The sequence below is a fragment of the Lissotriton helveticus genome, chromosome 2_2 (genome assembly GCF_964261635.1).
Source record: "Lissotriton helveticus chromosome 2_2, aLisHel1.1, whole genome shotgun sequence".
Classification (NCBI taxonomy): Eukaryota; Metazoa; Chordata; class Amphibia; order Caudata; family Salamandridae; genus Lissotriton; species Lissotriton helveticus.
Window position 1 is genome coordinate 338,623,504 of NC_136060.1, and position 16,137 is coordinate 338,639,640.

Consider the following 16,137-nt stretch of genomic DNA (forward strand, 5'->3'; position numbering starts at 1 on the left):
CCCGGTCACAGCATCTACAGGGACCCTCGAGAGGCGTGCCCCCACACCCTCGTTCATGTTAGGACATGGGGTAACGATGATAGGACCCAGATTGCACCATGGGGGGCTGCGTTTTCCCCCGGCTGCACGTAAGAGGGGGGGGGGGAATTAGGCGAGTGCACGGAGTCACTCGGTGTAGAATCACTCATTAAAGAGGATCTACACTTGGTTGGAGAAACTATTTCATACACATTATTGACAGAATATCCCACAAGGGGTCATCTCAGGACCAGGTAGATTAACAGTCGGCTGATAATGAGGAGTTGACATTTATTAAAGGCTCTACTCACAGGCGGGGGGGTCCAGTGGACAGAGTCAGGGATGCCATAGGGGTGGGGAACAAAATAGCAGGGGTAGGGGGTTTTTGGATTAGGAAGTTATGACCTTTCAGTGTAGGCGGTTGGGGGGGGGGCCAGATAGTCGGTTAACTACCTGGCCTGTGGCGGTAAGGTCATTAATCGGTGAGCAGCATTTTAAGGTCCTTACGGGGGGGCGGACCCATTCACGAAAGGGGCCGCCCGCGGGAGGGGCCATTGGTCTCTCTCAGAACTTCAGGGGCAGGATATGATATGCCGTTTTAAAGGGTGCGGGGGAGGGAGTCTACGCTTTCCTCAGGCTGGTAGCCACCCCTCACAACACTATGACGTCACTAAGGTGCGCGAGTGTCTGGGCCCTCCTGTTATGGTTAAATGGAGTTCGGGGAGCGCACGTGGGTGTAACGTGCCCTGGGTTGCGCATGCGCATCTTCAACGTGAGAGCGCAGCTGTAAAAGGATCTGACACCGGTTGGCGACCTTGCCGTAGGACTTTATTAATTATTAAAAATGTTAAAAATATTAGAATGCAGTTTAATTTTCAGGATGATTAGATTACGTTAGGAGACACGCTGTACTAGCTATTTGTTAAGGTTAGCCCATCATACCATGTCGAAACGGATGTCAATCTAATATTCTGAAAAGTGTGCATTTTAATAATTGTCAGAAATGTTTATTTGATTAAAATTTTTGATTTGTTTTTATATTTTAATAAATACGGCCAGGGGGGGGGGCCCGTACCCCCCCTTGACTTCCAAAGACCCCCATGTGTTGACTGGTTGAATTGGGTAATTCAGTCGGTGTTCAAGGGGGGAGGTGGCCGGCAGTCCAAGACCATGATACAAGGGGGGGCCAATAGGCCCCCACGCAAGCATGGCGGGGCCCGGTCCCTCCCACACACCGTCCCTTTCGGGGCCGCTTGCCCCGCCCCCTCGCCCCGGAAGTACTGGTGTGCTTCCGGGGCGAGGGGGCGGGGTCGCGGCGGCGAAAGGGGTAAAAGCCTGGGGAGCGCGGGAAGCGGCCTCTTTGTGCCCGCGCTCCCAGGCTCGCTCCTCGCCCCACCGTGGGGCCGTTTAATTTTCCCCACCCTCCATCCCTTATTAGCAGACCTTGGGGTTTGGCAAATGGTGAGTATCAGGTTTGTCAATGTGCCAGAACATAGATGTAAGGGGGGCTTGATCCAGTGGGCCTTGAATTTCCTGTTTACTGGAAGGAAGAACAGAATTTAAACTTTTGGTGCAGTGCCGTGATATTTAACTAATTCTTTCCTTAGGCCCTTTTTTCCCGCTTACAGGAGTAACTGTATATGTAGATGTTTGTGCTTTGCTGTGTGTTAACAATTTTATCCTTAGGCCTTTTTCCTTTTAGAATAGCAATGTCGTATTTATTATGTGTGTCTGGCGGTAAGGTCATTAATCGGTGAGCAGCATTTTAAGGTCCTTACGGGGGGGCGGACCTTTCCACGAAAGGGGCCGCCCGCGGGAGGGGCCATTGGTCTCTCTCAGAACTTCAGGGGCAGGATATGATATCCCGTTTTAAAGGGTGCGGGGGAGGGAGTCTACGCTTTCCTCAGGCTGGTAGCCACCCCTCACAACACTATGACGTCACTAAGGTGCGACTGGTTGAAAAATAGGAAACCATGCACTGTCAGATGAGCGAGGCTGCTCTATAGAGTTGCCTTGTGAGCAAAGAAAATTACAGTCAAGCGTTGCAGATCTCCTGCGAGACGCTGGCGAGTGTGAACAGCATGAGGATGTAACAAGCTTGCACAGAGAGCGACAGTAAAGGTGAGAGCAGAGGCGAGGCTGCAGTGCAGATTGGTGTCACCCCATGTGTTGGGTGTCACCCGGTGCGGGCCGCACCCCCCGCACCCCCCTAGTGACGCCACTGTCTCCAAGTTTTTTCTTCAAATTAAATAATTTTGTAGAAGACCGTTTAATATCACTGGCCACGCCTACATGCACCATTTCTTTGGAGTGACTTTACGGCTCGTGCACCGCGGTTATCATTGTAGCTGTTCCCTAATTTGTTTTCGTCTTGACTGAGCCAGACAAATGATAGTTTATTGCGCGGTTTTATTTTCTTGATGCAGCTGAACCTTTGTCATCAATCAAACCTCTCCTGGTCCATGGATGCTGCGTTTGGATGCTCCCGGTATGAGAATAATTCTCTGCTACTGCTATGCTAAAGGTTAAGGAGCATCAAAGGAGATGACGAGGCTGACCAGTAAGTAAAACAAAATATTCGAGACTAAAATCAATAACGCCCACGTATGTCTACTATGGTGCAGCAGCGCCACTAAGTGGCTACGTAGTTGACTACTGGAAGTTTCCCTTAGCTGAGTATATGAGTTTTCCGTGCGCGTGAAATCATCTAGCTTTACCAATGCAAACGAAGTGAAGAATATAAACAGCAGATGTGTTCCATATATAGTTGTGAGACAGATTTCATATAATTGATAGCCTCCATCGGTTCCAGATTGCTGCTATCTTTCGCTATGGTTAGGTGACACATAGCTTTATATCGTATTGTTTTATAGCCAGAGGCGGCTGGCATCTACTTGGCTTGGCTTGGAAGGGGAGAGGGGTGGGGCTGGCATTCAACAGAAGAAGAAGAAAAAGAAATGCACTTACCCATCCTGACGACGGTGACCACGTCCTCCTCACTTCGACCTCGTCTCCTGCTGGGACTGCATTGCAGGCCCTTCCAAACTCCCTCCACCAATCCAGGACTGCTCACGTGCTGTTAGTCAGCATGTGAGCAGTGCCCTTTGTGAGCGACCTCTGTCACCGCCCTGAGGGTGCTGGATGCCTGCACTTGCGCAAAAGACACGTACGAACTTTAAACAAGTGCAAAAGGCAGGCCTCTGCCCACCACTCCTCCCTGCTCACTGAGCAGGCCCTGCCCTGTCCTGCGCTCAGTTCAGGACAGGGCGATAAAAAAGAAAATGGTAATGAATTAGCAGTTTATTTTTTATCTCTTGGGCTTTTGGGGGCACATAGGTGGGGGGCGCTCCTCCACTCCAATGGAGGAGCACTTTAATAGTGCGTAAGAACCATGACAAGGTTCCAAAGAAGTGCTTACAGTAGACCAATTATTGCTATGCCATTTGTTCTCCATGGTAAAGAGAATGTAAGTTTAAAACATTGCCAAAGTACGAAGGCCTCTGGGGGCGTGGGGGGAGATTTGCGAATTTAAATCGCAACACACGCACTGCCAAGTTTTCCAGGTCAATGCGGCATGTGTTGCTTCAGTCCGGGTTTTTTCTTTCAATTCTGGGACTTGTAGTCTTTTTTATTGCATTATAAAACAGGACTACAAGTCCCACAATAAAAAAAGAACCCGAACTGGAGCAGCACATCACACACAGACCCAAGAAACTTGACAGCTGCTGCTCTACTCTTCCCCACCGCTAGTGCTCTTTCAGACTGCCGAGGGTAACACCCAATTCTTTTCACCTTAGGTGTGTGATGTCTCGGATAGGCTTTGGACTGTAAGGCTATCCTTTCAGTACAAAATAAAGGGCCACTTTTTCTCACTCAACGCAGCACAGCAACCAAAGTTGCACCACTTGTTGCTTTGAAGGGACAGAGCATAACAGGGCTATATCTAATATGATATGGCACTATATCTCTCTACCCCTGCTCTCGCACTTTAGGCTACCTTGCACCACACACACACACTCTTGCTCTGTAGTACATGGGTGAGAGCAAGCATAGGTTTTGCACTAGAAAAGGGGACCCTCGAGTACAACATACTATGATTAGACATAGTTTAAAACTTTTCAAAGTGTGTATGCGTGCTGTACAGTACAGAACGCACCCAAAGTTGGAAACGTTTGGAAAAAGAAAACTTTTCTCCTTCTCTGCGCCTGCTGCATGGGTCTGTATTTTGGAGCACTAAGCCCTGTCTACCATTGCTAATAGATATGACTTTGTGTCAAAGACCATGTGAGGTTGCATGGGAATTCACATGCCCTACCCATAGGATGCCCCTTGATGCAAAGTAGCATATAGCATTACTTTTTGTTACATGATGGCTACTTCCTGCACAAAACTTAGGCATATTGGAATATCAATGAGGAAAGTGTTTAGAGAGAGTGTTTAGAGAACCAGATGTTGGTAAATGTTAAGAACTGATTGTTTGTTTACAACATGTAAGATTCCTAGAGAAATTATATTTTTTAAATGAAACTGTGCAGGGTGCTAATGTTGCCTCTCTTTCAGATTTGAAAAGACCATCAATTGCGAAAAACAATTTGACACATTTTGCAGATTGGAAATTAAAACAAAACATTACTGGCAGTGAATTGATTGAAATGATTAAGAATGGTTCATACAATGATACTTTGTGTGGCTTAAATGGGATACCTACACTAATATCTGTATGTACAGGTTTTTGTCTAAAGCTAGGGTTACACTTGCAAATAGACAAGATCGTAGGTATAATAAATATTCTCATATTGCAGTGACTACCTATAATGTAGGCAAGTTATGCCAGATGTGGTTATCACAATCTAATCTGACTGCTGTGAAAAAACATATGTTGAAGATAAGTGAAGATATGGATTGTGTTGATTTATTTGAGGACCAAATCCTGTGAAGAATAAAAGGTTCATAGCTACCATATAGATCCAACAAGTCTATACAGAGAGATGCTGCAGAACGAATCAGGGAAGGTAACACAGAATTCATGCAAACTATTTTCAAAGTTACTGACACTAGCTTTCAAACGTTAACTAAACAAATCTATACTATCTCTTCTGTTACTTCTTCTCCTTAAAATCTTTCACAAGAACACCTGATTCCCTTGCATTATGAGCAAGATCAAATGCTTGCAATGATTCAGTTAAGTTGAGCACTACAAAAATGTAAATCACATGAAGTGGCTTGGTGCCCCCAATTGAGTTTTTGGTCGAGGGGGTAAATACCCTTCTCAAGCAACAACTGCAATCCTTGTCAGGGTGAACCACAAAAGTCACTAATTTAACGTGTGCATAACCCTTTGGTAGCTTGGCATGAAGCAGTCAGGCTTAACTGAGAGGCAAAGTGTAAAGTATTTTTGCAGCACACAAACAGTAATTAAAGTGAAAACACATCACAAGAAAATTCCCACACCAATTAAAGAAAATAGCGTAAAATGAAATAAATCATATGACACCAAAATAACAAAAATCCAATCAGTAGAACCAGAGATATACAATTTTAATGATTTTGGTAAGTATAGCGCCTAAAACGCACAAAACACCACTCACGGTCATCTGGTCATGATAGATCGAAGAAAAGTCACAAGATCACGCCGACCGCAATAGAGTTTGGGCCAGTTACAGGGACCAGGTTATTCCTGCTAAAAAAGTCGATTACCACACCCCGAATACATCTCAAGACCTCTTCATCCAGTTAAACACTTCTTGTTAGGTAATCTCCCATGAGGTAATGGACATCCAGTCTCTTGTTCGATGACCTTGCTTTTTAGGCCTATCCAGACATGAATGACATCCTCCTAATTTATCGACTCCACTTGTTCAAAGGCATCCTCTCCTTCCTAAATCTGTCCAACTCCTAAACAAAGACGTTATTCATACTAACGAGGATAAATTCCTGCACCTGCATCAGAGACGAGAAAAGAGAAAATTCCACTAGCACATTCTAATTAGCAACCTTCAACCAGAGAGCGAACAGGGAGAAACAAAAGTTAGGCCTACCAAGTCTTCGGCTAAAATAAGAACAGTGCACACATTTAAAATACATGCATATATGAACTTTTAATATGCACACATTATGAGAGCCGTTTTAAAAGATATGTTCATCAGTCATGAATATACTTCACAAATATGTAGTTTAACTAAATTCATACATTTACTATGTTAATTCCTTCATTACATGAATAGAACTCTAACATTTCTTTTGAACATTATTACAGTTCACGTTAACACAATGGATTACATGTGGATGCAGACTAACCATGATTATAACGCACCCCTACAAATAAAGAGCAATGTTGTGCTCTATCACCATTAAAGAGGATTTTAAATTACAATTACTTTTGGGTGTAAACTTGACATTCCTACCTGCTCCCAATCAAAAGCTTTCACTTATTAAATGGAATAAGGTAAACCAATGATATCCTATGGGAGCGATATGCCTTGCAGTAGTGAAAAACGAATGTAGTCATTTTTCATTACCAAGAGATGTAAAACTTAAAACACATGTTCAACCTTTTAAATGCAATCCACCCTGCCCTATGCCTGTATAGGGTCTACCTTGGGGTGACATATATTTTAAAAAGGAAGGTTTGGGTTTGTCAAAAGGTTTATTTTTCTAGGTTGAAACGACAATTTAAAACTGCACTTCAGGTTGCATTGGCAGGCCTGAGACATGTTTCAAAGGGCCACTTTAGTGAGTGTACAATGAGTGCTGCAAGCCCACTAACATCACAGACATTGCCCATGCTTTAAAACTATTGGATCTGGTCTACTGATTGGTGTGAAATCAATTTTTAGAAGCATTCCTGCTTTTTGGGTAGCTTTCAAGCCTGTGCAGTAAAATGTCAATAACCATCTTCATCATCTGGTGCACCTTTTTTTTGTTCTGCAGAAGCGATCAGGGCCAAAATGGGCATTTACATGCCCCATTCAACTGCTGCAAAGGTATTGCTTTCTGTCTCGGAGAACTACTTGCTAATTTGAGTGCACACTGGACTCACTGCATTTACAACCTTCAATCTACTCATGTGAGACCTATGCTTCAATGATTTAACTATTTTCAACTGTCATCTTGAATATTCTGTTTAAAAAACAAGCTGTGCTTCTTCATGATTGCTGGGAACTGACTCGACCAATCAGAGCACATCAGTATGTTTTTTGCAATGCAATTCAAATGCCCATCATCAAATATGCTTACTTTGAATCTACCCTTATGTTCCCTTTGGACCACATCTAATATATGTGGACTGCCAATCTTACCATTTTCAGATGCCTCAAGTGTCAATTTACTAAGTGCTCCAACTGCTACAGCTGCATCTTCATCGTCAATGCCATACTCATCTACGACTTCTGCAGTTTCAATCTGCAGTTGGCATTTTAGTGTCACCATTATCACAGATGGCGAATACCAGAAACACTGCAACTAGTTCTAACCTTCCCATTGTTCCTGATGCTATTGAGACTTGTTGGACATCATTGATACCACCCATGTATTCTCTCTTCAGTGGTGCAGATTTGAAAGTTTCAGTCAGTTGTGGAGTGAACTCAGTAAAATAAGAGAATGACATTCTGGTGCCCCTGATGTTGTCCGTTTAGCCCTTTTAAGCCAGTGTTTCACCTGTTAACCCCTTTTAGAATAATAATTGTTTTTTTGCACCGTCTATAGTGAAATTAGGTGCAATTCTTTTGCCTAGCCTTTTCAATTATAAATGCAGATGGATTTATAAAAACATATATTCACTAGAATTGTTGCTGTATCATTCCATGAGATGCTGTATGATTTGTGTTTTATGCTTATGTGCTCCCTATTGCATTTCATATATACATATATCCAAGTACCCATTTTCAATTTACAAACGTGTGCTTTATTTACTATTAATTGCATATATAAGGCAGCATTTGTTTGATGAACAGCACATCAGTTGTTCACATATATATATATATTGTTAGAAATGGGATTTCTGGTTGCCTAAGGCTTGCGCCAAAGCCAGGCAGAAACCACCACTCTAGTCAGGGCAAGGGAGTTACACGCCAAGATAACCCCGGCTCACCCCCTTGGTAGCTTGGCACGAGCAGTCACGCTTATCCCGGAGGCAATGTGAAAAGCGTTTGCGCAACACACACACACACAGCAGCAACACACTAGGCGCACCACAAAAGGAACTCCACACAAGGTTATATATGCAAATAGCCTTTGTATTATAAGAAACACATTAGAATAGTAATCACGCAATGTACACTGTGCCAACTGGCACTGGGCAGTATTTACAGGGGATTACATACACATGACAGAGCCACATGGACCACTGTCAGAATCATCACTTAGTAGAAATAGTTACAGTAAGATTTATCATAGACGTAGAACTCAACCAGTAATTGTAGCACAAATAGTAAATGTAGAGCACAACCAGCAACTGCTGGTGGAATACTGAACTGAGGCCTAGATCCTGCAACGTAAATCACACTGTGCAATAATCATCATATTAGGCATAAAACCCATGATGCGCCAACCTCCTAAACACTGGGGGGCAGATTTACAATAACTGGAGCATCCCTGTATATCAGCATCAAGGAGGCATCCATGGGTTGTACTGCAGCATTCCAGTGCTACAACCCATGGATTTTGTTGCAAAGCCAGATCTACAAAAATTGTCAGACACCGGTTTGCATCAAAAAACGCTTTCTTGTGCCATGTATTAAATAGGATGAATTTCATGTTTTCCCCTAACGTGTGCTGCACTGTACAGCACACATTCAATGTGTGAATTGTGTTAGTTAGAAAGCATGCACACATCTTTGCAATGCATGGCATTAGGCAGCCTGAGTGCCAGTGCAGCAGTAGAGAGGTGCAGCATTACGCAGTGCAGCGCAGCATCATTGGTTGTTGCGCGCTCCATTGCATATTTGTTTTGTAAATCTATCCCACGGTTTTCTTAAAGTCATGAGGTATATAATAATTTTGAGGCATACTCCGTCTTCTGTTCTTCCAAGGTGGGTAAATGGAGTACCACAGTTTAGGTAGTAGTGTGATCTACGTTTTAAAATGCGTTGAACAGCAGAAAAATATTTTTTAGCCTATTTGCAGACTAAGTTATTATTTGTTGTTATGTAGGAAACGTTTTCACTAAACTGGAACTGGTATTTTTAGGGTCGAGCACAACTTCTCATATTGTCTTAAACTTGTACACTTCATGGTTCATATCTGACCCTAATACTATAGACGTCAACTTGGGCCCACTAGGGAGTTCATTCATGAGAGCCCTGCATCACCTTTGCAGCACATAAAGTGACTCTCAATCCGATTTATGAAACCATGCAAAGCCACCCTGCATGGCTTTGAGTGGCCTCATACATCATGAGTAAGGCAACACAGCCCAAATCGCTGCAATGCCTTACTCTGCTCTGGGGGGCATTCCATGGGCGTTGCAGTGGGGTTTTCCATGCAGCTCCCATGGGACTTCACACTGCCCCAAATTTGCAAAGTCATGTAATCCTGGGGAAGTGCCAAAAATATTTATTTCTTCTCCTTTTTTCCTCTTTATTTGTGTGCTGCATTTTTCAGGACACATAGAAAGAGGAAAACTCCTCTTAGGATGCCCCTTCCTGCACAAACACAAACCTTCATGCCACGGAGGGACCCTTGCACTATGTTGCACCATGGTGCAAGGGTGCCTACATTGGCGCTAGGCTGCAGAAATGGCGCAAGAGCAAGGAGAAAGAACAGAAATGCACTGTATTGCTTAAATACGGTGCATTCCTGCCCTTTCCCTTTGGAGTAGGGCAGCATAGCATGGCACCGGTGGGCTCTGCCCTATGCCAAAATCCTATAAATGAGCCCCTACCTTTTTAGTAACATTTTTTCAAGGAATATAGATAGTCACAATATAACATATTTAGCATGACACAAACGAGTGAAGCAGCATTTTCTAAGACAGCCGTAGTCCGCCATCTAGTGAAACAAAGGGGAATTGCTAAACAATGTGATGGAGGGAAAATGCTTGGTTTGCAAACCTAGCAATGATTTGTAGCATCAAAAATAATTTATCCTGTTTCGTTTCCAAGTTGTAAATCTCAATATTTTTGTATTTCAAAAGACTCAAAGTGACGAATGAAAAAAGCCTAACCCATTGATTTTTTATTACAATTTATATTTATTATTATTTACTCATGGAAGCTATTGCAATTTCTTAAAACATGATATAATGCTATATAGGTACTATATGCATACAGGATCATTAATAATTATAAAGTAACTATTTTGATGTAAAATAAATAATTCATGTAAAACAAATATCAAGTTGGCTATTCGCAGCAATATCAAAAGCATCCAAAGTCTGAATAGTTTCTCACAGTAGAATAAGACACCCAAGGCTGATTCTGCATCATACACATGCATCAAGTTTGTTTCTCTTTCTGTATTCTCTGCTAGGAACCCTCGAATTCCAAGATTAGCACGAGTTCACATTGAAATAGCATGAATTCCTGCATGTCTTACTTTTTGCGCAGAAGGGCAAGATATGGCGGAATTTTTAATGAAAGATTTCCTAGCTTCAGTGCAGGAAAGTTTCAATTCTATTAAGAACATGGAGGTAAGGAGTATGTCTTGCATCTCCCCTTTATTCTCCAGCTGCAGCCATAATAACTCCTGAACAAGTAATAACATCCTAGATTTCCCAGGACATCCATGGAGAAAATGTAAATCGAAACACAGAATCACATTTCAGAGTAGGTTATGTAATTTCAAATCACTATCTCTGCCCCTCTCTCTTCCTGCGACCTCATCCCCTCATGTTGCGCCTCTAGTCATTATACATATTTCTGCTTGCATCCTATAAAAATAATAAACACAAGTAACTCCTGTAGGAAGCATTTCCTTGAAATGATTGTGATAATAACAACATTTAGCTAAACAATTGATATTCATATTGGTTATTTTGCAAAAAAAGATTTTGGGAGGGTCGTCTATCTAATTGGGCTTCAAACCTGGAAATGTCTATGCATTGCTCAGCTTACCCATTTAGCAATAGCAGGTGAGGAAGCAGGCAAAGGGCATTTTGTCATAGAAATGATCAGTTGTTCGACACCTATAGGTCTTATCTCTTCAGTCATGGCTTCATAACCTTAATACATCGTGTGACACATAGGGGCATATTTACAAGACCCTATTGCCACAACAACATCACTTTCACTGACCTTGTGATGGCGATAGGGGCCTCGCCTTATTTACAAGCCACTTAATGTGGCTTAACGTTGCCTTGTAAATAAGGCACCCTTTCACGCTGTATTTAGCGTGAAAGAGGAGGGTAATGGGTGTTGCAGTGGATGTTCTACCGCAAGGTCCATTGATTTTGATACTGCCCCCTATTTACAGGGCAGCATAAATAGGAGGCAGCGCCAAAATTAAGACCAGGGAAAACCAGGTCTTAAACAGGTAAAACGAGGAGAAATGCTTTATTTCTCCTCGGTTTTGCTCTTGCCATGTGTGCTGCATTGTGCAGCACACAAAGAAACAGCAAATTGCCTGTGATTGTTTATGTGCAGGAAGGTCCCCCTTCCTGCACATAAACAATCATTAAAAAAAAAATGCTGTTTTGCAACTTTTATGTGTGCTACAATAAGCAGGAATATGTGATGTAACAACGCGATAAAAATGATTGCGGTATGTTACATCGCAGTTTTTACAACGCAAGTCGTTACAACGGCTTGTGCTGGAGGGCGCTGGATTTAGGAATAGTAAGATTTACTATTCCAACACCAGTCTACGTACAGTAGGGAAGGTGTTGGAATAGTAAATCTTACTATTCCTTAGGTTATAGCGCCATCCAGCGCAAGTCGATTTAACAACTCGCGCTGTAACGGCTGCGTGCAACTGCATCATGGTGCACTCACCGCGATGTAAAGGATGTTTCCCATTAAGCAGCACACATAGAAGTTACAAAATGGCATTTAAAGATTGTTCATGTACTGGAATGGAGACCTTCCTCCACATAAACAATCTTCTCCACACCACAAGCATCCTTGCACTATAGTGCAAAGGCGCCTGCGTTGGCCCTAGGCTGCTAAAGTTAGCACCAATGCAGGGGGGAGCGCAGGGCTGCACCATATTCTAGTAAATATGGTCCAGCCCTGCATTTATAAAGTGACGATGCATGTCGTTAGCCCTCTTGGCTTACCGACACGCTTTGTCACTTTATTGTAAATATGCCCCATAGTTTTGGTGAATCTTCAAATTCTGAGTTAAGAGATCACTCTTGTGTTACCCTTCGTACATCTAGACAACGTAAAGGCGAGACCATGTGAGGATAAAAATACTACCTGATAAGTCTTGGGCTTATACATCCAAAACCCTTCCATAAGATACCAGGCATAGAAGAGTGGCTTCCTACCTGTTAACTCCTTCTTCAATAAGTAACCATTGCCCTGGCATGATAAGAAAAGGTTCAGAACCCTAATAACATCCCTGTGTTATGAATATTTTATTTGTGGGGGAATTGAGATGTGACTTCTCTTAGTAGTTTACATACCAAATAATAGTCTCCTACCATAACCCTGTCTATGAGGGTATGGCCTGCCAAAATGGCAGATCTGAATACGTTTACTGATCTGTAAGCGCTGCTGTTGGGGCTTTTGTATTTCTGTGAGACCGTGATACAATAGGGGTTTAGGTGTCTGAAGGATGGACCATCCTGCCATGATGGCTGAACCATGCCCTGCTCCAGTAGCACTTCAAAGGGCCAGCCTCCAGCACACACAAAGGAACCTGACACCAGCCTATTATCACCCCAGATAGTTTAGAGCCTTGACATGGGAAGGGAAGAATTTTCCAGAACCAGATGTGGAGGTGGGACAATGTATCCCCTCACACACACAAAGGCTGGCATAGGTATTAACCCTTACCCAACTCCTTGTGTTAAATGGCATGATGGCCCTCAGCAATTTTGACGTTTAGTTCCTATAAAAACTTATACAGGATCTGCGTGTTCAGACAACATACACTGTAGGACTGGTGCGAGACTGATTCTAAACACCACCATCGGATATGTTGGCCTTCTGTATCAGCTAGCTCACAGTGCCACTAGAATCTCCTCTTACCAAGGAGAGAATAGTTTTTGGCAACCATTGAACATGACAACCCTGATCCCTCAGGACCGTGGAAACAATATACTACCTTTCGCACAGTCACTCATGCTTACTTAGTCTGTCTCTAATAGATACACAGAATAAACAGTTTGGGCATTGTCAATAAGTATTTATTGAACAGTTGTTATTCTGGTGTAAAATAGATGAACTACAATATAAATGATTAGAAGCACTATGAAAGTAAAAGGATGATTGAGTTCTACCCTCTTGTGATAATCATGAATACATACGTGTATATAAAATACATGACAATAAAAGTGTGTACTCCTACGATGCCTCCCTAACTAGATGTACCTAAGTATACCTAGCATGTGTGTAGGTGTTAAGCCAAGAATCCCTCTAGGATAAAGTCAACCCCATTACCTGAATTGAGAGACTGTGGGACCCTGTCTTGGTCTCAAGTTGGACACCGCACGAGGGATGTTAGACCACTGCGAGCTGGAGTGTCAGCATGCAGGAAACTCAGCATCTCGCATCAGTGTGTCAGCCAGGAAGTCCTGATCTCCTCTGGCTATCTTAGCAAGATGTGATGTATATATACTCATAGGTCTCCCTGGGGGTTTCCACCTCGCTGTATTACTTTGTCGGACTTAGGATGACGTCAAGAATGAACTTTTTGTACATAGATATTATACAGGGGATGTTAGCCCTGCTGTGCTTCCAAGAATAATCTTGCATAATGCATGAGGTTTTTACCAGGGAAAATCCCGCGTTCTGAATGCAGTGTTGTATCTAGGTAAAAGGTCAGTCCCTAAGAACCGTTATGTATGCAATGTAGCGAAGAATATAGGTGAAGGGTTACGATGTTACCTGAGCCTATATTAGGGTACCTATATGGAATATAACAATTTGGGGCAGTTGTTCCACCTCTCTAATTTCTGCCAGAGGATGTTCTGGACTACTCCATTGAAGGCCGCAGAGTAGTCGATAAAGAAGGCAAAAACTAAGAGATTTATGAGTTATGGCTTCATGGGATAAGTATGAGAGGGCAACAACCTTGTCCACTGTTGATCCTCCCTCTCGAAAACATGTTTTATAAAAGAGTAGCTGATCCTCTGTGGAAGCCCAGTTAACTAGCTCCTGTAGTAGTATGCTGGCATAGGCTTTACTCTCCATGACTATGCGGAGTGGTCGGTTGGTACAGCTGAAATGACAATGTCTGCTTCCTCTACCTTCCCCCTGAAAACTGGTTTATCTAGAGAGGGCTTGTCGTGGGGCTCGGTATAGAGGGTTTTGACATGTGCAATCTATTTTCCTGCTGGAACCAAGTTGCCCCTTTTGCAATTTCCGTGAGATAAGGTGTTGACATATTGTCAAAATTGTTGATGTTTATTGGCTTCAATTAGATCAAAGATTTTAATCCACTTGGCCTCATATGCTTTTCTCTTGTGCTCCCATACAAGTTGTTTAGGTTTCTTTGCTGCCATCATTATTTGCTCCTTTGAGGTGATTGTTTTTGATTTTCTGTATGTCCTATGTAGGTCACAGTAACACTGGCAGACTGCTTTTGAGGGGTTTACTAGGAGGGGCTAGTGAAGGGTGAGTTTGCGTTAAGAGTGCCCCTCCCTCCCAGCAGCAAAGTTCCAGTCCAGTTGTCACAGATTGGGCCTGTGCCTAGTAGCTGCAGCTGCAGAAACAGGGTGGTATCAGCATGCTCTGAATGCTCTCTTATACTGAGCGCCAATACCCCTGTTTACCGCTAAAGGTGCGTATAAGGGTCTCATTGAGCCGAAGGAAACAAGCATTGGCTTGCGTTACCGTGGAAACATTGGAAACTCGCAGAAGGCCAGAACTTCCAGAGCACTCAGGAAGAGAAATAGAGTAATGACATGCGCACCCCGAGGACACGTTGAATGCACACTACTTTAAAACAAGCATTTTCAATGCAATACGCCTCGTATTTATCCGAAACGTATTGCATTACAAATGAGAGTGCGGGCATTTAAAAAAGCAAGAACGGGAGTGGAGGGGGTTATGGGGGGGCGAGAAGTGACGAACTGCGGAACGGTGGGACATGTTTGAGTAAAGGGGCCAATAGCCTCGGATATGTACAAAATATGCCATGGCCGTCAGGAGGAGGGACTAACAAGTAGAAAACCAATGAGAAGGCAGCATTTAGGCTGTAAGCCAAACAATAAGATGGGTGGAGAGTGGGCGGAGCTTATGCGAAGCTTCCCCACTATAGTATATACTATATGCCTCGCAAAGCGAGCAGGGCATGCGCTGCAACGCTAGTCGAGACCTACAAAGGCCCGCTACCCTTGGGACACCTAGGGTAGACCGTAGGAGTGACTTATATGTAGTTCAAAGTTTAAGTTTATAGCTTCACCATCACAATTATTGTGCATTTTATATACCAATAAAACATAATAAAATTGATTTCCAATAAATTAAACTATCAAAAGAACATAAAAAACATGTTTGCTCCTAGGGACCTCCATGACAGGCATCAGTGAGCGATTGGAACCTTCAAAGAAATTTTAAATTGGCAGTTCATCATAGTGTCCTCTGGTGTTAAGCAAGCAATAATTGCTTTTGTGCAGGTACGTATACTTCTGTCCTTAAAGTTATTTCTCAGCAGCTCGCATCTTGCCTGCTTCAGGATTAGACAAATACGCTCTAGGTGGATTATGTCTTCTTTGGGAGCACAACACAATCTACATGCTGTGCCCAACCAGATAAGGCAATAAAGGCGGTTGCACCACAAGTGATAGGAATGACCTAAACCTATGGTCCAAGAATTTCCATTCCACAAAGACTGGAAAGGGGGCCCCAAAATGCAGATTTCAAATCTTTGTCGAGTTGATCAGCATCAAGATATGGGATCGTTTAGCCAGAACTACCTTGTCCTCAAAGAGAGATTTTGACCTCCTTGATTTATTTAATCGTTTTATTAACTCCCGTATAAAAAGTCTGAGCTTCTATTCTGCTGGTGCAATTT